The 24,128-nt window shown below is 36.6% G+C and overlaps 1 protein-coding gene and 1 long non-coding RNA gene across 4 annotated transcripts in view; one reads left to right on the forward strand and one right to left on the reverse strand.

Annotated features, from left to right (window-relative positions):
- Window positions 1–24,128, reverse strand: part of LOC134675968 (uncharacterized) — a 512,277-nt gene that overhangs the window by 331,889 nt on the left and 156,260 nt on the right. The gene's annotated exons all lie outside the window — the stretch shown is intronic.
- The window catches only part of LOC134675844 (nephrin), a 311,394-nt gene that overhangs the window by 90,272 nt on the left and 196,994 nt on the right, over window positions 1–24,128 (forward strand). The window lies entirely within an intron of this gene.

A 24,128-nucleotide genomic window follows, 5' to 3' on the forward strand; every position in this document is an offset into this window, starting at 1 on the left:
CTGACGTATGAGGCGGCCTAGCCAATGTGCCAATCGTTTACGCTGCGTAGCGTATCGTAGTCATCTCTGTCTTTCACTCTTCCTCACTACTGCGACAGGTGACAGTTGCGTTTCGTTCGCTATGTACCGTTAACGATTGCACGTTGGCTACGCACCCAGTGTCGGTTGCGTTTCGTTCGCTACGGGGCGTTATCGATTGGCATATCGTCGGCCTAAGGCGCATACCTCGTACCTCCATTTCAAGGAAATTAGTAATTGCTACCTTGGACAACAATACTTAAAGTCGCAAACCTCATAACTCTCCCGGAGGAGTTACGAGGTTTGCGACTTAGGCCGACGATATATACCGGGTGTGGCCTGTAACATGAGCAAATAATTAAAACATAGATTGTACTCCTCAAACGGCGACACTTTGGTTCAATAACTTTTAAAAATAATGAAGTATTTAGACGCCCTATTTTTTATACAAAATAAATATTATCTTCAATGGACGCCATCGCCACGCCATATCATTGTGATTGACGTTGCTTGTCTGCACCCCTTAAACATAACAGAATTCGCAATTACATTGCGTCTTAGAATAAACTTTAAAGTGTAATAAAAATCAAACCACAAGTTAAGTTTAAAAGTCGCTGAACAAATGTTGGTCAGTATGAGGAGTACAGCCTACAGCAGTTTAATTTTGTGCTCATATTACAGGCCACACCCGGTACCTATGTTGTCTACATATCGTATGAGCCAGTATCAGTATCGTATGGGCGTCACATCTTATAAACATTATTCGAATTGGGCCGTCACTCACCGTAACTATCAAAATCATATATCACACTAGTTAACACGTGATATTACAATTGTTACCGATTACCACCTCGGCTCGTTGCGTGCTCAAACAGCGACGCACGCGCAACTATCAAAACGTTCTATCTACATAATTCTTTCTGTTGTAAATTAATCCTTATATCAATTGCGATAGAGTTGTGTTTTGTTTGAAACTGTCGCTTAGAATATCAGGCGTTTAGCGTGGTATATGATTTATCGTAGTGTGACGGTGTGGTGTCATAATTATACGGTGTCGGTTCTAATTTTATGGGCGTTAGTTTTCAGAGAGGCTTGATTAAATGATGGGTTAGTATGGTGATAGTGACACTTGTTATTAAATTGAGTTAAATGTATACCTAGTTATACTAAATTGCTAAGCAAATAGTGTTTGAAATGGTTTGCGATCTCGCTCGCTCAACAATTTTCTTGTACAATAATTTAACCCTTAGGTAATTTGACAACGTCCAAAATACTGGACTTTTGACTCTTATTTGTATTTTTTTCTTAAATAGAATCATTGATGATGCTATTGTGAGTCTTTATTGAACTCATAAACCAGTGTTTTTGTCTATTTGAGAGTAAAAATAATTTATAAATTCGACATCAACATAAAAATCGGTTCTAATATAATATAACTCACTACAGGGGCCGATTTCTCAAACGATTGTCTGATATTATTACTTTAGTGAGTTGTCATGGAGACAATTTCATTTGACAATTTGTGGACTAATTATATTATTTTACCGTGCGAGAAATGCGCCCTCGATAAAATTCTATTCTATAGCTTATCTAGATAGAGGGCACCAGTTCTTTTAGCTATTGTATCTGTAGGGTAATTTAATTTAATAAATATATAAATTGCTCCGATTAATATTATAAATTAATGAATGACTATCGTCAATTGACTCAAAAATAATTGAAATTGCATAAACCGCAAAAACACAATAAGCTTTGCAAATTAAACGAAAGCTTAACAAAATAAATTCATACATTTACTAACGGAATAATAGGACTTCTTTTTCTCTCTTTTCTTAGCCCTTTTCAATCATTGAGATGTAGGATATTAAATTTAAAAACTGAACTATTCGTGTTTAATTACACAAACGGGTCTACCGCGATATAATTTCATTGTTTTTACCTTCCGGCATTTCAGCTGAGTTGCACCTGCTGTGGTCACGGAAAGACTGACGTCCCAACAAATTATAAAACAATGAATTAAAGGTAAAAACAATGAAATTATATCGCGGTAGACCCGTTTGTGTAATTAAATATGTGTACAAAACGCGAGAGTTTAAAGTGAACTATTCGTGATTAAGTCCCGTTTTAGTAAATAACAATAAATAAATACGTGAATACGTCAATTCAATATAATGAACTGCCTTTTAGTTACGCGCCAAAGCACACAACTGAGTTTTTAGGGTTCCGTACCCAAAGGGTAAAACGGGACCCTATTACTAAGACTTCGCTGTCCGTCCGTCCGTCCGTCCGTCCGTCAGTCCGTCAGTCCGTCTGTCACCAGGCTGTATCTCACGAACCGTCATAGCTAGACAGTTGAAATTTTCACAGATTATGTATTTCTGTTGCCGCTATAACAACAAATACTAAAAACAGAATAAAATAAAGATTTAAATGGGGCTCCCATACAACAAACGTGATTTTTGACCAAAGTTAAGCAACGTCGGGAGTGGTCAGTACTTGGATGTGTGACCGTTTTTTTTTTTTGCTTTTTTTTGTTTTTTTTTGCATTATGGTACGGAACTCTTTGTGCGCGAGTCCGACTCGCACTTGCCCGGTTTTGTACAATTCGTTGATTACAGCTAATCAAAAGTTTTACGTAAATAGAGGCCTACTGGCTTTAACTTTTTGAGTCCTTTGGATGAGCTCAGTTAATTGTAGGTGTGCAATTAGTCTGTTTAACCCGATGAAAGTTTCTAATGTACCCGTGTGTAATTTGGAGTTTTTGGCAAATTCAGTTGCGAGTGTGTACTTTTTACGAGCTTTTATTTAATTTGTGGATAAAATGCAATTTTCTATGCATTTTTTAAGAATAAATACAGTTTTTATTCTTCAAAAATTTATAAATAATGGCTCTCCGTTTTCATCAAAAATGTGGGAATGTTAAAAAAACTATGTTTTCAACATATTAATATAAGCCTCTATACTTTCTATTTTGTACCATTTATGAGTCTTTTTCTATTCAGTACAACACATACAATACATAAGTACTTATTATTGTATTATTGTTTCAGGTAAGCATCATCAAACTAATTAACACATAACAGGTAAGTCACATCACTAATTACTTAATCGCATCATGATTGAACTGTCCGCAAATAATATCAAATATCGCTTAAATTCCCCGCTTATCCTTAATGACAGGCACGAAAACTCAATTTTCCCGCTTACCCCATTTTACCTTCAGTCCAATTAAACCTAGTTTATAAGCCCGACCATAATACAACCCTTCTCATGCCAAAACGTTATAACTGTAAATAATTTCTAAGTTGTATTCACCCTTTTGTCCATTATAATGGACATAGTTGAGTGGTTTTAAGCTGGCCGATGATTATACCTCCACTTTGGGGAACTTTCGAGAAAATTATACCCCGTTGTGTTGTTATACTCTGTTTTGTACAGTACACGGCGAAATAATTATATTATGCATGTTAATGTTTTGGTTAAAGTTTGGCGAGAAATTTAAGCAAGTGTTGTAAGTAACTAGACTTAGTGAGAAATATGTTTCGGTTTAACTGGGAGTGTGTTGATAGATAATTACTTCATTAGGAGTAAAGGGGACGACCGCTTCTCCATACAATTAGTCTTTATTTTCCTCTCTGAATATTGACATTATGGAAAATATTTTTAAATAATTTGATATATATTGACATTATTGGTCATAATTGTGCCGCATCGTTTGATTTTTAGGGTTCCGTACCCAAAGGGTAAAACGGGACCCTATTACTAAGACTTCGCTGTCCGTCCGTCCGTCCGTCCGTCCGTCCGTCCGTCTGTCACCAGGCTGTATCTCACGAACCGTGATAGCTAGACAGTTGAAATTCTCACAGATGATGTATTTCTGTTGCGGCTATAACAACAAATACTAAAAACAGAATAAAATAAAGATTTAAATGGGGCTCCCATACAAAAAACGTGATTTTTGACCAAAGTTAAGCAACGTCGGGAGTGGTCAGTACTTGGATGGGTGACCGTTTTTTTTTTGTTTTTTTTTTTGCATTATGGTACGGAACCCTTCGTGCGCAAGTCCGACTCGCACTTGCCCGGTTTTTTTTGATTTTATGATTACTATAAGAGTTAGGAGCAAAAACAATATCCATACATTTTTTAAAAGCTTTTGACTCTTATATTAATGAAAAACTAAAAGTAAAATCTTACTTAGGTGCATATCTGTTATAAATATACATCAAATGGGCAATAATATTTTCTTGGTAGAGAGCAAAACAGGGACTACCACGTTTGTATGGAAAAACGTTCAAGTGACTTCGTCCCCTTTCCACTTAATATTTCTTAGTGGATTTAAAAGCAAAATCTTTATTATATTATAAACGTCCATTATTAAGAACACCATGTGTAACAGTGTGTACAAAGTGACAATTATGGATCTCAAATGAGATAGCATTTTACGAATAAATAATCATCTAATTTCAGTATATTTAGGTACATTAATCACAAATTTACTTGGTTTACACGAGGAAATCAAATAACATCGTTCTAATTGGCTTTAGTATTTATATATGCATGAGGCAATCTGTCTGTTTAATGAGACGAAATGAATAAGTACGAAACGAAATTTAATTTAATATTATAAGGGTAGGTAAGAGATAAAATTGAATCGTGTTTGACGACCCACGTACATTGACAGCTGGTCGATATCAAAGATATGATTCTTATCACAATGGGGTAAGGTACAAAATTGTACTGTATGTCATCAATTGTACCTTTTATGCGGCGGTTTGTACTTAATAATGGACATGGGAACTGTGATTATATTTGTGCAAAATGTTACCCGTATTCAAAGTGTTTGGAACGGTAGACCTTCAAACCAGATGTAATAATAATATAATATTTGGATATAACATATTTGTATAGTTTTATACACCCAGTATCATAAAATAATGTCAAATCAGTTTTAAGGGGCCTGGCCAAGATGACATTCTTACATTAACAAACGCCAAATTAAAAGTAATAAGGTATCGTGATAACAGATGCAACTAAAAGTCATGCGGCTATTTCCATACATTATGTAAGTACATGATTTAATTAAGATTCAATAAATAAGATTCAATGTATTAACCTATAATTCGAGTGTCGACGTCTAATAAATGTCTTCTTCCCATCTTTCCAAATTAGTCTTCACATAATACAATCTATTATATTGTACAAAAACAAAAACAATCACGGCCTGAGTGCTCTCCTAACGATTCCCAGGAAATGTATTATTTTTCCTTATAGGACTTTTTTAGTGGTACGTTCGATTTTTCCTCCATTCGTGTTTAGCAAGTAAATAATGGGATGATATTAAAAAATATATGTCGTTATGAAAGGTTATTGATGTATTGGTTCGTAAGGGAACATTTTGTTACATTTTCCTCGTTTTCATTAACGATTATTAACTTCATTACGCTGTATTCCATACGTTCTTTATAATAGACATATTATTGTGTTATACCTAACTCGATGTTGACCGTATGGATTTCTTTGAAGGAAATATTAATATAGGTTCTAGGGTTATATAAAAACTCTGTTATACCACGGCTTAGAAAAAAGGTAATAAAGTATATTTGGTCCTAACCTATAAATTAAATTAAAGTTACCACAATAAGGAATAAGATGAAAGTTAACAATTGATTAGGCAATTAGCTAAGTCTACCCATCTATGTTTTAAGGGAGTTCCCTCTAGCAACAAACTGTCCTGCAGTTTGGCAGAAGAAAAAAAAACTGTACAAGCAGGGTTTATTTCGCCTGAATATTTTTTTTTTCATAAATGTATACAGATATTATGGTAGTTTTTTTTATTCTACCTAATTTTTACTCCAACGCTAATTTAATTGCAATATATACATGTTAATGTTTTTCAACAAACGTAAATAGATATAAATAATATTTACATTTTCAGCTCATGAGCGAAAATGGAAAAAAATACACGATAAAAAGTAAATCGGAGTAAATTAATTTCATTACAATCTCAACCAAACCCGACGACAAAAACATTGAAATTACTTTTGTTCCAATAACTCCGTTTTTCCTTTAATTGGGATTTTAAGCGAAATGAAAATGGGGAAATGAGGGACCGTTATCAACTGAGATAAGGGACAGAAGCTCCATTGAGGGCCTATTAATCATGCGCCTTTGAACTTTCCCGGCTTTCAAGCTTTTTCTGAGCCATAAATACACTGATAATAAGATTTTTTTGCGCATGTTTGCTAGATTTAGGTTATGTCATTGTTTAAAATTGTTATGCTATGAACTGAATTAGAAAATAAATCAATATTATGGGACAATCTTATACAAGTCGACCTAGCCCAACAGTGTACGGTATGTCCAAAATAGGTAAAGCAGGCCATTGACGAGCCTTCCAAATGGATGCCGTTAAGATTCACCGAAATGGACTGCATCCTAATATTAAACATTGTACGTTTTTGACATTCACGGACCGATTTTTGATTGCAGCCACGCTATTTGGACTGTTGGAAGGCTCGTCAGTGGCCACCTTAAGGCTTGTGTTGTGGGTACTAGATGAAGAGAAATATAGATACCTGGACTACTAGGTACTATACTAGACTTAAATACCTAGAAAACATCCATAACTCAGGAACGAACGTTTGATTGTGACAAACACACAAATGAATTTCCTTACCAGGATTTGACTCTGGTTCTCTTGCTTCGAAGGCAGGCTACCACCCATTCACTTTAGCAGGATGGCCGATTTTTATAAAAAACTTTTTCCTTGAATATACACTCTCTACCCTCCCAAGGCCTGCAGAAAAGTAAATGTATCCTACCGTTGTACATATTGACACACAACATATACGTCAGACTCCCCCAATTCGCCCGAATTTTCATAATTACAGACGATGGGGTATATTTATTGGCCCCGGAGGGACGTAGCCTTTATTCGGGGCGTAATTGTAACCTCTGGGAGTACGTGAGAATTAGGTAAACATTAATGATGGAAGGTTTTTGCGTGCTGAATGAAATGTAGACAGAAATAAATGTTATATACAAAAAAGGTACATAGCATGTATTTAATAATCAGTAATACCTAGGTATGGCGTCGGATGAGTGCCTTTGTGATAGAAGGTAACTTTTTTAACATGCTTTTAGATAATTGTTTGGTTTTTTTTTTCAATCAGAAATCAAAAGTTAAAACCAACCTAGTTTCAGCATGAAATAATGATAATCAACCGAAATTCTACAAATACGATTTACGTTAGCATTTCATTTCTAATTCAATTACTTAAAATAAATCAGGTCAAGCAAATCCGATTCGATTTTCTAATCGAACGAAATGAAATGCATTTGTTTGGCTTCTGCAATTCGATATGTGGATGTTTTGATAGGATTATCGAATTTAATGTACGGATGCAAGGAATTTATTAATACGCATTCTCACTCACTTGAGTGTAAAATTTAATATCTGTCTTGCTTTTTTTATTCGATTTTTAAACTGATTATTAACGATTCAGAGTATTCGGAACAAAGTTTAAAAACTGCCTTGCATGCCGTATTTATATTTAACGCTTAGTCCGGATTATATTTTTTAAAACTAGAATGTGCTTGATGATTTCGTTAATGGTCATAGAAGAATATTACTGTATAGAAGAATTTCACGTTTGTATGTATGTATGGAAAACATATTTATTTAAAAGTCCAATAAAACGGACATCAATCACATGCATTGACCTGTAACTCGTTCATGTCCATTATTGTAATGCATTGACACCGCGCTCATGTCTTTTTTAATGAGCTAGGGTTTTTCAGGTTTTAATGGATTAAATACATATTTTGCCGTATACCTACAAACGTGAAATCATTTTATTGTCAGTAAGAAAATCATCAACATGTATTAAACACTATTTATATTTATACGAGTATATGTTTCTCGTGCTATGACTGTATATGAACCTCTGAATATTAAATTCAAGCTAATTAACCATACCTCGTACATTTATCATCTATCGCATATCGTTATCTGAGACACGACATGTCATCTTGTCATCGTGACGTCAGACTGTCAACGGCCTGATTTATGACTTTAAGTTGTTTGGGGTAAATAGGGATTATGTTAATTAGGTATAATAATGATGTTATTTTTAAATTACTTTATTAAGATGGTTATTGGGTATGGTAACTGGACGCCTCGACTGTCCTATACTAATTTATGAAGTCAGTAATTGTAACGGAAAATAAAAAAAAGTCCTTTGTGAAGGACATTTCAAAAAAAGGGTTAACCGTGCAACAGCTGATAGATAAGTATTTAACGATACACGTAAAAAATATAGAACGGGTCTACTAAGGAACAATTTTATTGAAACCTGGAAATATATACATTGCCAATTCACATTTCCCTAAAGTATTAAGATCAAACAATGCACGTTTAAGTTCTAAACTCCCAAAGCCGAAAAACTCCAAGAATAACAGATTTTCGCGAACAAATACCAAGTTTTATTAATACTTTGATTGATAGATCTCAAATTTCAGCGGAAAACAAAGTATTTGCTGAAAGATTTCCTACTGTTAAGGTTTACTTTGTGTTTCACTGCTTTTACAATGTTTTGTGTTGGGAGTTTGTTTTATGCGTTGAAACCACAGTGTGCTAGTGCTGGTTTAGACGGCCTCTCAGCCTGATTCGAACTTAAAGATACGTCAAAAATTTGCTAAACATACTAATGGATCGGATATGTGAGTGTCAAAAGTGACGTTTCTTCAAATAAAAACGTCACTTTAGCAAATTTTTGATGTACCTTAAAGTTCGAATCAGGCCGTCTATCGCAGAGAAAAAATAATATATTTGTCCTCTCCTCGGCTTCAAATTACCTCCATACTAAATTTTTATCCAACGGTTCAGCAGTGTAAGCGTGTAGTAACAGACAGGCATACTGACTTATGCATTCATAATATTACACAGGTAAAAAAGGTGTTGAACCAAGGGATATTATTTGATTCAAGATCCTTTTGAATTTTGATATAAGGAAACTCTAAAATGTCTTTGTCCAAGAAATAAAACGTATTGTATGATAGATCTCGGGTCTAGACCTACTTTCCTGTATCAAATAACAAATTAGCAATATAATCGGTTAGTATTACAATCTTCAAGCTGTTGTACAATCTTCGTGCCCGTATATACATCCCAAACTTTTCTGCATGCGCGTAGAAAGCTATCAATCTCCCCGGTTTTTGTGGAAAAAAAACTTCGCCCAAACTCCTAATCCCATAGGATGCGTCGAATAATGAATATTGGTTTATTTTACCAAGTCTTGTTTAGTTTCCAAGTTTTTAGAGCGGGCCGTTACGTAAAACAGCTTCCAAGTACCGTGTTTCTTTATAGAAAGCGTTTTTTTCTTTATACCAGGCTTATACAAAATATACTAAAAAGGTTATGTCCAGTATTTTGGACGTTGTCAAATAAGGGTTAAAAAAAGGAATGCGCAAGGCTTGTCAAGTGACAACTCTTTATAGAAAACGGCAATTGCAATTTAACCCTCCTTATGTCTAGGCACTGATCTGTGCGCATGAATTTAAATCCATTATTTAGATTCATTAGCACTAATCAGTGTTCTAAACACGAAGGGTTAAGATATTGAAGTAATTTCTAATCATCTAGTATAATTAGCTCATACTAAAATTAGTAGTTTTAGGTACTTAACTTAATTAATGTTCTCCTAAGATCTTTAATCTGTATAATCAGGCCTCATCCATGTAATGTCGATTGAGCATTAAATATAACATATTATATGTATATCAAGGCTTAAGGCTAATCCCTACATTACGGATCGGGGCTATTAGGCATGACAGTTATTACTATGTTGGGGTTACTTTGATCATAACTATTTATAGGTCTTTGAAATGTGTAGTGGTTTTGGTAATCTCAAGATTATAGGTACTATCGTTTCTATTGAAGGACTAGTATAGGTAATATAAATAAACATCTGATATTTTTAGGGTTCCGTACCCAAAGGGTAAAACGGGACCCTATTACTAAGACTTTGCTGTCCGTCCGTCTGTCACCAGGCTGTATCTCACGAACCGTGATAGCTAGACAGTTGAAATTTTCACTGATGATGTATTTCTGTTGCCGCTATAACAACAAATACTAAAAACAGAATAAAATAAAGATTTAAATGGGGCTCCCATACAACAAACGTGATTTTTGACCAAAGTTAAGCAACGTCGGGAGTGGTCAGTACTTGGATGGGTGACCGTTTTTTTTTTTGTTTTTTTTTTTACGGAACCCTTCGTGCGCGAGTCCGACTCGCACTTGCCCGGTTTTTTCTTGCCATTTTAAAGCTAGCGGCCCGATTCGAACTTCAAGATACGTTAAATAATGGGTCTACATACGATATGGATCAGATATGTCAGTGCTAAAATTAACGTTTCTTCAAACAAAAGCGTCACTTTTGAAACTGACAATCCATATCGTATCTATAGTTCGTTTTTTTTAGCATTAGAAAGGACTTGAAAGAAGGTAAGCGATCTTGACATGTCTTTTAATAGAAAAACACTTTTTAAAAATCAATAACTATTACTTAAAATATGAAAGCAGAAGAATATAAATGGTCGTATTAGATTCATAATTGTTACATATTTGCCGAAACTTATTTTTAAAATGTGTTTTTCAATTAAAAGACACATCAAGATTGTTTACCTTATTTCTAATGCTAAAAAAACGAACTATAGACGTAATATTTGACGTATCATAAAATTCGAATCAGGCAGTTATTCCGTGGCGCTAGTTAAACACAATAGTAATCACATTTTTACGAGTGACATATTAATGACCACAAGTGACATTGTTTCGACTACAAAAACTCGGGGTAAGCCGGCCAGTAGGTCGGGTTTACATTTTATATTCCAGATTTATGGACGGCGATAAATTTAACGGCGTGGAAACTTCGCTAGATGGAGAAAACATGCGTGGGGAGGACAGACTGAGCAGTCGTCGAATGAACGCCTTTAATTTTTGGCTTGTCTGTCGTATCGCTCTTGACAGAGCGGTCGTGGTCACGTCGAGGCGTCCGCATCGGTAGTAGAGGCGGACACAGCTCTTCGCACTATCTCCCGCCATCACTTCCTGTTGGCAGACTGTCTGGCACAGTCAGATACGCGGTTTTCCACTGCTTTATTTGGTCAGGTCATAGGTGATCTGCCGCGCGATCTGGTTCCCTCAAATCTTCCTTGGCGACCATCAGGGAATCTTAAGCTTGCCATATTTTCATAAGTGTAAATGCGTGTTAAGTAAAGTTTTAAAAGTGTGAGACAAATTTTTCGTCCACTTTTGCTAGTATCGTAGATAAAACAGCAAATTCATATTGAACATAAGAAAAAAAATAACAATGGGCCATTTTAGGCGCAAGTACCTTATTTGGTTAGATTTTTCAGTAATTTTGGTCTAAAAAACTAGTAATCAATGGGTAAAAGAGGTTTATTTTTCTAATAGATTGCAAAGCAGCCGGTTTATTCCTAAACTGAATAGTCTATCCTCCCTGGTTACAGATACAGTGGAGTCGGCAAAATTACTTAATTAAAATGGGAGAAAGCAATAACAAAAAGATATTTGTATTTCGTATCTACTCTGAATATTTTATTGATAACACCCCTGAGAATACAGTTATTGCAATTTCGAGGTTTTCATAAAGTAACACTGGAAAAGGTATTCATTTATGATTATGACCATCTCTTTCTTGCAAGCTGTTATTTAACTTTCCCGGTTAGTTAAGTAGCCTCGTAAGACCCGAATAAATTATTGTGCTTTTGAATTTGGATCTTTCTTTTATTTCTATAAGGCCCACTTGCACCATCTCAATAACCCGGGGCTAAGCGATTAAACAGTTAACCCAGTGTCAAATTGTACTGATAATCATGGTAACTCCAGGTTTAACCGGTTAACCCCAGGTTAATGTAATGGTGCAAGTGGGTCTAAGAGGTCAAAACTCGAATTTAATGTGTACCTGTACAAGTACGCGGGGACTTACGAGGGTAGACCAGGGTACATATCTGCCCATTCTAACTTTAAGTCGTCAATTAATAGATCTAGAAACGATATTGATTAGATGTGAGGAAAGTGACGTATTTGTTTGAAGAAATGCCACATTTGACACTGACATATCTAATCCATATCTTTTCTTGATTTATTAACTTGACGTATCTTAAAGTTCGAATTGGGCCGTAGGTTACTTTGGTTGTTTGGTCTGTTACGATCAGGACAGATATGGCCGCTATGTGGCGACAGCGCCATGCGCGGCTTATGGCTAGCCACCAAAATTGGTGTGGAACGGATGTACTTTTAGCTACCTGTAGCAAAGCGACGAAATCGTGAGCCACGCCTGCTTTGGTAAAAAACTTGGAATATACATTAGAACTTCTTCCTTACATTCTTACATTCGGTATATTTGTGAAAAACTGGTGACAATGCAATATTATGATGATGGCAATTGCTTACCATCGAGCGATTAATCTGCTAATTTTCTGGCTGGAAGTTAAAATTCAAATTTCTTTAATAAGATCCGTCCCCGTAAGAGTCAGAGGCACGAGACGACATATCAAAGCGTTCGAATGCGAAGACGGAACAGGAATCCTGTACTGAAAATTATACAAATCAAGATATACGGCGCGATTCTGGAAATGAATTAGAGATTAACTAGATACGATATAGTAAAGATAATCTTCACTATTTCATATCTAGTGACTCTCTAATTCATTTCCCGAATCGCGGCGCCAGCCGCTATAAGGTACCTTTTGCAGTGGAATGACACATATCTTTAATATTTCATAACTAGTGAGTGTCTAATTCATTTCCCGAATCGAGCCGATATACACATATTATATTTTTTATAACTTTTACTGTCTCCTCCATGTCCAAATGCTTTCGCCGGAATAAAAATATACATCTGCTCGTTTGCCTATAACATAAAAAAGCTATGTTTATTAAATTGCCTATATTATAAATTCAGTACTGAATATCTACCAAATTTAAATAGCAAAGTACTTAAAATGTTGTTAAAGTTCAAAGTTCACTGAAACTCCCAACAATTCTTGATATAATGAAAATACACGCGTATAACACAGATATTGTGAACTGGAAGCGACCTTAATTAATTGAATACAATATTTATGAATTTATGAAATAAAACGGAAACGGATTAAATCGCGTATGATGAATTTAAACTACATCCCGACCATCGGCCTGCTACTCCGAACGGCCCGATAGATAGATAGATAGATATGTATCTAATCCATATCGTTTCTAAAGTCGCACCAAACAAAGTCTGCAGCGGATTAGTTGTCCCACGCAGTGTAAGTGTTATGTATACGTCATAATTTCATAGAAGTTTGACGTTTAAAATGACACTGGTAATTTGTGGGCTTCTTTATTGACTTACCTACCGGGAGATTAGGTTGACTTGTGTAAGATTGTGCCAAAATATTTATTTTTATTAGGCCACTTCTGTCTCATTTCCACACATCTATGTTGAGTACGCAAAACAAGTCAACCTCTCATGTATCTATCTAATTATTAATTATCTTATAAATCTGATTATAGTTTATATTATATTATATTAATGTTGCCAATCATCTTGAGTTTTAAGTGGCCCACTAATTAACAGTCCGCCGGACGGTATTGGCCTGTCAGTTAGAACAAAATTTTGACAGTTCCGAACAACTGACAGGCCGATACCGTCCGGCGGACTGTTAATCACTGGGCCCCTTTACGATAGGATACTTGTCTTGCAGTTAGGGGAATAAAGCTAGTTAGGACCACTTCCACCATTCAACAACCCGAGGTTAACCGGTTAAACCTGTAGTTACCATGTACAATTTGACACTGGATTAACGAATTATTTATTTATTTATTTATTTATTTAGATATTTAATTCAGGCAATAAGGCCCATATTACAAATACCTTACAGACTAACATACATATGTATTTTATAAACTTAAAACTAAACACTATTTAGACGACAAAACGGCGTGGCTCCGTTGTGTCGGCTGCTCTTGTGTCGGATTCGGCAGTTTGCCCCGGAACCTCCGAAACACGACACCTTTCGGCCAGAAGTCGGCGCATTCGATGGTCCTCTGCAGCGGTCGCGGCACGCGCACCACAAAAGAGTTGAAGTGCACGTAGTGGCGCGATCGAAGTTGGAACACCCTCAGCGTGGTTTAACTGCTTAACCCCGGGATAATGGGATGGTGCAAATGGCGCTTAGGGACTTACTTATTTCTAAATATATCACTATTTGGCTTTCCATGTCCTTATCCTTCAAGTGCAGTAAGGAGTTTTTTGTCCGAAATTCCAACAGAAATTTTGATAGAAACGTCCTTATTACACATGAAGCATAAGGACCCTTCTCCCTTCTCTGAAGGCAAGCCGTGTGAATTTTTTCACGGCATCTGCCATTTATTAAAATATGTCTAAATTCTTGGCGCGATTCGGAAAGTGAATTAGAGATTAGCTAGATACGATATAGTAAAGAAACTTTACTATTTCATATCTAGTGAATCTCTAATTAATTTCCCGAATCGCGGCGCCAGTCGCCATAAGGTACCTTTTGCCGTCACGCGTGGAACGTCACATATCTTTACTATTTCATATCTAGTGTAGGTATCTCTAATTCATTTCCCGAATCGAGTCGTCATTAGCCCCTTCTTAAAAAGTGACCCTTATTTTATAACGTGAATAAAACTATCAATAATACGCATGTTTGCCAAAGCTCTCTCTCTATTCGTCTGATTTTAGCCCCAATAGCGCTATATGTAATATATACTTGTAAGTTATACCATACGGTGCGGTTACATACTATCTTGAGAGCTCATATTAATTGCTATTCGGAGCCAAACAGCCAACCCACAAGTATTATGTCTTAGTCTTGGATATACGATCGCATATGCAATTTGCATGTGAATCCGAATACATGATACTGTGTTTATGATCTTGGGAAATATTTAAGTTCTTGGTAAAAGTTGTCTGGAAGAATTTAAGGTCGTAATATAATCTTATTTTAAAATTTGAGTGAGCAATTAGCGTGTTCTACATTTATAAAATTTTATTAAATTTTTTTAAGAGTTGAAAAATTCTGAGTTCATAAGTAAGTATATTGCCAAAAATTATGTGTTATTACTTAGATATGTTTTCAGTTTACAAAATTAGAACATTTTGAATGTTACTTATTCTTTTATTTTATTTTAGTTTTTTATATACTTTATATTACAGAATACAGAATACAGAATACAGATCTTTATTGGTAAAAGTAGATTTTACAGGTCACATTTTATACATATTTACAAAAAATATATGCTAGTAGGTAGGTACATACATATTTTCTTTAATTAAATTAATTATTTCATAACATTTTTTAAACAAAAACATTATTCTTATTACGTTGTTATTGTTAACATTAATACAATTAATTATGGTGCAGTAGTCAATGACCTCATCGAATATTTATAAATTCGTCAATGCTGTAGAATGCTTTTTCTATAAGCAGCAGTTTAAGTTTAGTTTTAAATACTTGGTCACTATTTAAGTTAAGTATATCTGAGGGTAACGCATTGTAAATAGTTGGTCCTATGACGCTGAGTGACCGTCGTGATTTGGCGAGTCGGCGCCTCGGGGCAAGTAGCCGGGGACGGCGCTCACTACTAGCACGTTTATAGTTATGTATGTTTTGCCTAACGTACATACACGCGGCCAGTATGTATACACAGGGTAGGGTAAGGATTTTATGTTTCTTAAACAATTGTTGTGCCGGATGGTCCACAGGCTTTCCATCAATTACACGAATGGCGCGTTTTTGCATTTTGAACGCCCTGTCCTTATCAGCAGCGGTGGCCCACAGTTCCACTCCCTGAACTAATATCGAGTGAAAATAACCATAGTAAGCCATCTTTAGGTTCTCGATTGATAGACTACCGGCTAACCGGGACAGCGCATAACATGCTGAGGCCAGTCTGTCACAGGTCATTGAAATATGAGACGCCCACGTCAGCCCAGAGTCGATCATGAAACCCAAGTACTTAGCAGTATCAACTTGTGGTATTATTGTGTCATTTAGTACTATATTAAGTTTATATTTTATTGAATTTCTTAGCTGAAAATGTATGATATTGGTCTTTTCAAGATTAAGTGACATGCCATTAGAGGTGAACCATTTTTCAACTAGGTTTATTACATGACCAAGGTTAGATTTTAAGCTATCAAAACTGTCGGCATTTACAATTATGCAAGTGTCGTCTGCAAATAAAACATATTCTACGTCAGGACAGGCTGTCGTTATGTCGTTTGCTAGTATTAAAAAAAGATTGTTTCCAGCGACAGATCCTTGAGGGACGGCGCTGTTACCAGTTGACTCAAGGTCTGATTTAGAGTCGAGCACGTAGGTGCGTTGCTTTCTGTTTTCTAGGAAGGAAGAAATCGTTTTATGAAAGGATCCTGTGACACCGTACTCAAACAATTTCTTAAGAAGAAGAGAGTGATCAATAGTCTCGAAGGCGCGCGACAAGTCGCAGAAGATGGCGGCGACCTGTCGCGAGTCCTCCAGGTGCCCTAACACTCTCCCCACCACGTCCCGCACGGCATCTGATGTCGAGCGCCCAGGCTGGTACGCATATTGCTGGCTATTTAATAATCTGTTAGATGTAAAATGATGCATTAATCTATTACTAAGTAGTCGCTCAAATATTTTTGAGATGATAGGAACGAGTGATATTGGTCTATAAGACTTAGGTAGACATAATTCGCCCTTGCCTTTGTATATAGGTTGAACTTTAATTAATTTTAAAATGTTTGGATAGATACCCGCACTGACGCATTCGTTAAATAATGAAAGAAACAGTGATAGTACTAATGGAGACAAACAATCTATAATATGCGTAGACATATCGTGTATATCTTTTGAGGTTTTTCTTTTAATTTTTTTACAGGTTGAAATCATTTCACTTAAGGTGAATGGAGTAAAAATAAGTTGTGGGGGAGATTTATCTAAATAATTTGATAGGTATTGAAGCGCAGTGGGGGTGCAAGGTTTCGCATTGTTTACGTTAGCTCCAACATAGTACCTGTTTAGTAGTGCAGCGGCCGAGGCGGCGCGTGCGCTCGCGCAGTCCCCCGCCGACTTGCTAACGAGAATATCGATCGCACGGTTACTATTTTTATTATTTCTACACGTTTCGGCCGATATCACTTTCCATATATTGCGGCACATATTATCGCTACTTTTAGAAATTTGGTCGTTTATATAGCTTCTTCTACAGTTTTTTAATAATGCCCAGTATGAGGGTTCCGCCTTTATGAGCTCAGATAGCGACTCAGCGTCATCAGGGTTTCGGGAAATATTGATCTTTAATTTACTAATGTATTTGCGTTTAGTTCTTATGAGGTCAGTGACCCACACATCGTTTGATACTTTTGCAGGGTGATATTTAATTGGAAAATATACATCAAAATAATGTTTTACGATATTTATTACACATTCCATTCTTGCATTTGGACAGTTAGATTTTTTTAAGATTGAGAGCCAGTCATACATATCTAGGCTACGAGAAAATTCTTGATTTTTACAATGTGAAAAATGTCTTTTTAATATGTGAGATTTAAATGTCCCTTCCTTAATTATATTAACACTAATTTCAACAGATAAATGGTCAGATAAATTCATGTCATTACAGTGCATATGAGTTATGTCAGACTTAACTATATTAGAGTAAACATGGTCAATACACGTTTTCGAGGTACTCGTTATCCTCGTTGGTACGTTGTTGAGGCTCTTAAACCCACACAATTTAATACTATCATATAAATTATTAGTATTGCTGCAATTTGATAATAAATCAATATTTATGTCACCCAAGATCATTACTTTACTATTTTTAATAGCAGTTAAATTTAATAATTCATTAAGTTTAGATAAATAAAAGTTAATGTCACCATTGGGTGGTCTATAAATACATACTACGATTAGGTCAAGGCCAATACACTCGATGGCGCACACTTCAAACTGCATTTCGACGGAGAGATCAGTAACTTCTTTGCGTTCCATTGTCAAGATGTCAGCAGCAGCGTATATACAGACCCCGCCACCCATCCGTGATGGTCGGCAGTAGTGTGCCCGTAGCTGGTAATTCAGTATATTTACAGAGGTTATCTGACTCGATTCGAGCCAATGTTCAGATAGACACAATACGTCGATTTTATGCTGGAGTTGGAGTTCACTTTCTAGTTTGCCGGTTTTGTTGGCCAATCTATTTATGTTTAGGTGTAGTATATTCACCAGTCTATTGTTTGAGTCCGATTTGGCCGGTGGAGTCGTCGTCGGTGGGAGACTGGGTCTCCCTTCGGCGGAGAAAGGGCTGCCATTCGGAGATGCTGGTGTTTATTGGCCACACAGACGTCGAGAGGAAACTATCATATGCGGCAACTGGGATACCAATTTTAAATGAGTTATAGCTATCTCGTTTTGACTGTATTTTTTCTACTATATAATGGGCTCCGTCGTGAATACTATTTAGATAGTTTTTGAGGCTCTCAGGTGTCGTATCTGTTTTAAAATAACAACCATGAAGAAATTTATAAATCTCCACCCCTTTGACGGAGGAGTCGGTCGCGGTTCCCTTAATCATGACATTTGATTTTCGCATTTTGCGGCGTTGATGGCGGCTTTGGACGGGCTCAAAATCATCATCAGCTGATTTGTCAATAGTCAGTAGTAATTTTGGGGGATCTGCCGAATTAGCTTGTAAATCGATGGTCGGTTTCAGCGGTTTATCTGTTGTTTTATTTTCCGTAATGTGATTTGAAGCCGTTGTAGTGATATCGGCGGCCATTATTTGCTGCGGTGCATGTTTCGCCGGCTGGTTATTATTACGCTTCGCCCGTATGGGCAGTTTAGCCTGCGCTGCAATTCGCTGTCTCGTTTGTGCAGCCGCTGGTCGCTGTGCCCGCTGTGGTGCGTGTGTGGATGCGGGAGCGGGACGGCTGGTCGGTGTTGACGCATTGCTTGTCGACATCGGGGTCGACGGCGCAGACGTAATAACCGAATCACTTTTGTTGCCTACCTTGGCTGAACTCTCATTTTTTTTGGTTAGAGCAACGGATTTTATTTCACTGTTTAAACTGTCTATTATTTTATGTAAGTCACAAATTTTTTGTTCCAAGGGTTTAAGTGCACTTGCAATTAATGTTTTTAGGATTTCACAGTCGATTTGCGACATTTTAACACGCGTTATAATAATAAGTAGCGTATGTGGTGTTGGTGCTACCGCCCGCGCACCGCGACTGACACTTACACGATTGCATATAATCATTTAATATAAAATGAGACACAAAATAAATAAAAAATAGGAAATAACAATGTATAAGTATGTACCTACCTATTATTTAAATTTTTGTGGTCAAACTACTACGTACCGATTATTTTTGATAATTAATTATATTTAGAAACGAGTCACTTTCAACTTAAAAAGACACGACTGACCTATTTTAACATAATAATTATTATTTAATATGTTTGAATATCACAGAAGCTTTTTTATTAAAAAAAAATACAAGGTTAGACATGTTTTCAGGCTCTACTGATTTGAACACTGATAGAACAACCAATGTTATGTGTACATAACTCCAGATCGCCAGGTCGCCATCAGATATATCGGAGTGGCCAAGGTGTTCACAATATCTGAACGCGCACTCTAACGCCCGCCCTGACAATAATAGAGGCGTGCTCAGATGTTTGTGAGCGCCTTGGCTGCTCCGATATATCTGATGGCGACTGTATTTCTGAACAAGGCCACAAAACTGGAAGTAATAAAGATAGTATTTCTTAACAATAACCATATTTCGCGCATTGTAACATAACTTAGAAACAAAAGGAATCTAATCTGCGAGGCAGCCCTATGCCTCGGTTAGGGTTGTCTAATTTTTAGTGTTCCATATCCAATGACCTTTTAACTCAGACTCCACTGTCCGTCTGTCTGTCACTAGGCTGAAAATTTCACAGATGATGTATTTCTGTTGCCGCTATAACAACAAATACTAAAAAGTACGGAATCCTCGGTAGTCGAGACCGACTCGCACTTTTATTTTATTTTTTTATTTTATTATGAATGGGCTTACTCATGGCCACAGACTAGCCGAGGCGTAGACGTGGCCTACGATGGAGCGAGCTCGCCCAGAAGGTGCCTGTTCGACTCGCACTTGTCCCGTTTTTATAATTGATATGATGAACTCATCCCATCCATCAAGAAAACCTATCAACTTTTGGGTAACTACTCAGAATTACAAGGACTATCGAAGTATCGATTTAAAAGGTAAAAAAAGCGTCTGGAAAAATGGCAGTTTTGTGACGCAATTTCACATAGATGCATTTTGTATGGACCGTCACAAAACTGACAACAAAAATTTGTATTAAAAAACTGGTGACACGTTTATTCTTCATTTTAATCTCGAGTCCTCGTGAGTCGTAATAACCCAAGAAAGAAAAAACAAAGTAACAAGACAAAAAAAGAAAAGATGTTACTTTTTCGAAAAAAAAAGGAAATGATTAGCATTTTTTCTGAAAACCCCCTACAACAGGCGTGCACCGAAAACAATACGCAATCAGTAAACCTAACCGTGACAGCCCTACGCAATTGTACCATTAATAAGGGTTCCGTTTTCCGTTGTTTTCATTCGTTCGTCGAGATATATTGCTTGCCTATCTCTGCAGTTTATCATTAGCCCCCCACCCCCCTAAGGGTTGGCGAAGTTTATGTATAGGTATAGTTAATATAGTTTAAGCTTGGGTAATGATGTGGTTTTGAGTTGAGATAAATAATACATAAGATTGGGAATAAATAATTAGGATTGTAAAATAGAATGACATTCAAACACATTGTATAATGTTAGAGTTAGACCAAGAAAAGTCTGCAACGATTTTAAATTAATAATTTCATAGAAGTTTTACATTTGAAATAACACTTTCACTGCCTAGGATATCAAAATCACCTGTTGTCCAATTTGTCCATACCTTAACGCAGCGGTCGGCAACCTTTTAGCAGCCAAGGGCCACATACTTAACGAAGTTGTCGCGGGCCGCACTTTGTTAATATTTATGACTTTATCAGACATTGTCGTTTGTCAATATTACATACAAAATAGCCAGGGAGACTCGCGGGCCGCAAGTGAGAGGTTCCTTAAGGTAATGGACACAAGGCAAAACAAGTAAAAAAAAAGTAAAAATTCTAATACCTAAATATTTGAAGTTTTCATTCAAAGAGCCAGTTAATTGCAAATGTTATTAAACAGACTGTGACCCAAAATCTCTTTGAAACTAACCCGCCATAAGCTACCTCTTGTGAAGTCCCATTAATATACTCATTTTCGCTAAGCCTGCCGTAAAAGTCATCAAAACATGTTTTGCTCCCTCAGATTATTACAGACAGGGACTTAAAATTCTAAACATCCACATTTTATTAAAGCAAAATACCTGGGCAAATAACTCGCGGGACGAGGCGGGAATCGCAAACAGAGACAGAACGGCATAGAGAATGATAAGACAGAGGCTTAGCTTATCAAATTATCCTCCAAAACATCTTCACATTCATCTTCATGACAATCTTCCCAATTTCATATACTTAATCACCATCATCCCAGTGTAGTATAAGTCACTTTAAGCTGAAAGGGGGAGGGGGTGTCCTATAAACTTTACATCAAAAATCTTGATGGCTCCACTTATTAATATTAGAGCAATAAAAAATATTTACTTTGGGTTCTAAGGACCAATCCTGCCAAAGGAAATCTTGGGTTCAAGAAACGCCGTATTTCGTGGGCTGCAACGACCACTATAGGTACCTATTATTAAATTATTGTCAGAAAATATTTTGATTTGTGTTTATTTCAAGTAGAAACCCTAAGTTAAAAACTGATAAAAAGAAAAAGTGACCAAAGCCTCTAGTGCCCGAGGTTGGAATAGAACCAGCGTGCTGCGTGATCCTCTGCTATCACATATTTCTCTTTCTCTCTTTGTCTCTCCTCTGCGAATCTTGCGAGTTTATAAATAGAATACGTACAAAACCAGAGATCAACTTCTGATATTTTAATGTTCTCTGTGCTAAGGTCACGAAGTATTGACGTTTGACTTATTTGCTCAGAATTTGATAAATATAAAGTTGTCCGAGACCCTAACTTAATTTGGGGTCCGTCACAGCCGTTGAAATGTTACGAGAATCTTTTCACTCGTTATCTCGTTTTTATCATTGGCCGATTCAGATTTCACAATTCGTTAAGGTTTTGATGTTATTTTGATACGACCTTGAAGGGAGCTCGCTAATTGATGGGTCATCCATTAATTACGTCACAGTTTTAAGAGGGGAAGGGGGGGTCAAAATGTGACATATTGTGACAAGGGGGAGGGTCAGTCACAAACTTCGTAACGTCACATTATCTTCATCAGTCCTTTTGGAACGATAATTGTTTTTATTAGTTTTTCTACTCCCGTACTTTTATTTGTCATTTAAAGGGTCGTGCACACATCTTTAAAGCCAAATTGTTACTCACGCCACTCGCCTTTTCTGACCTCTCTTAAACAAAGGTTGCATAAAATACTATTAATTGTCTATTATAATCAGTTTTGCGTTATAAATTACTAATATTTCTTTTGTCAAAAATATTTTGCCAAAGTATTAATAATACTTAACTCAATTTGCCGACCCAATAATCCGTTTACATTGTTTTATTTGTGGAACTTAGTTACTATAGTCCAATATACTGGACAGTTGGGTGGTTTTAGGGCCCCCTCACATCTGGCGTCTTTCGAGCGTCGGCGTCTACAATTCTATGGCCGACGTCGACGCAACGTCGACGCAGCGTCGACGCAACTGCGCAGCGTCGACGCAACTGCGCAGCGACGTCATTTTCCATAGCGCTGGACCGACGCCGACGACGCCGACGCTCGAAAGACGCCAGATGTGGGGGGGCCCTTGCAAGTAGCTAATTTGACTGGTTGGTAAACAACCGTACCCTGCGTACCATCGCCCGCACTGTTATTTGTACATCGGTGGACCTTATGCCTTTTGTAATAAGGTCTACCGATGTTAGGAGTTGTAATTTAGTATTTGGACAACAATATAGGTGGCTAACAAGCTTTATGTATCCAAAATCAATGGCAATGGATTTGAGGTAGTATTGATTGAGGTTGTGCAAACGTTGATACGTCCAATAGGCCAACGCAGCCGGGTTTGCTTACTCAAATCAAATGCCTTTAACAAGCGAACTATGTATGATGATGATATCATATTCTGACTAAGGACATACTATTCTAAATAATAATATGAATCTTATGAGACGATCTTACACAAATTATAGACCCAGTTCCAAATAACAGCTACCTAAACAAGTTGTAAGGTGCCAATCGATACAGATGTAGTGCATAATTATTTTCCATCGTATTTTCACGGAAACGTACCAACTTGTCTCGCTATTTCAGCCAGTCCCGGCACAAAAAGTACTGAGGTTCCGAGAAAATACAATGGAAAACAATTATGTACTGCATCTGTATCCTGTTGCCAGTAGAATAACTTACCCTATGAAGAATTGGGATCCTTGGATATGAAGATCCAATAGTGATTCCCAAAGTTTCATCAATTCGCTTCTCATTTCGCGTAATGGCGGCAATTATTCGAGGAAATCAATTAAAATCTCATTGGTACGATAGTGGCTCTCAAAGCTAAATGGGATCTAGTCAAATGTGATACGAGGCGAATAAGTAATCTGAAATGTAATTATGACAACCACTAACATCCTTATTCAAGTGTAAATGTATTTAATTACACAAACGGGTCTACCGCAATATAATTTCATTGTTTTTACCTTAAATTCCGACGTTTCAGCTGAGTTGCAGCAGCTGTGGTCACGGAAAGACTGACGTCCCAGCAAATGTCAACGAAGATATAAATAAAACACCACTAAACTACCCGAAATTAGTTTATAAAAATGTTCGGGGTACACAAAAAAATTGCAGCTACCCGTTAAAGTTTAATTTGAAATTATATCGCGGTAGAACCGTTTGCACAGAATAAATAATAGTACTAGGTACAGAAGACTCAC

This window comes from Cydia fagiglandana, chromosome 23, assembly GCF_963556715.1.
Source record: "Cydia fagiglandana chromosome 23, ilCydFagi1.1, whole genome shotgun sequence".
Lineage (NCBI taxonomy): Eukaryota > Metazoa > Arthropoda > Insecta > Lepidoptera > Tortricidae > Cydia > Cydia fagiglandana.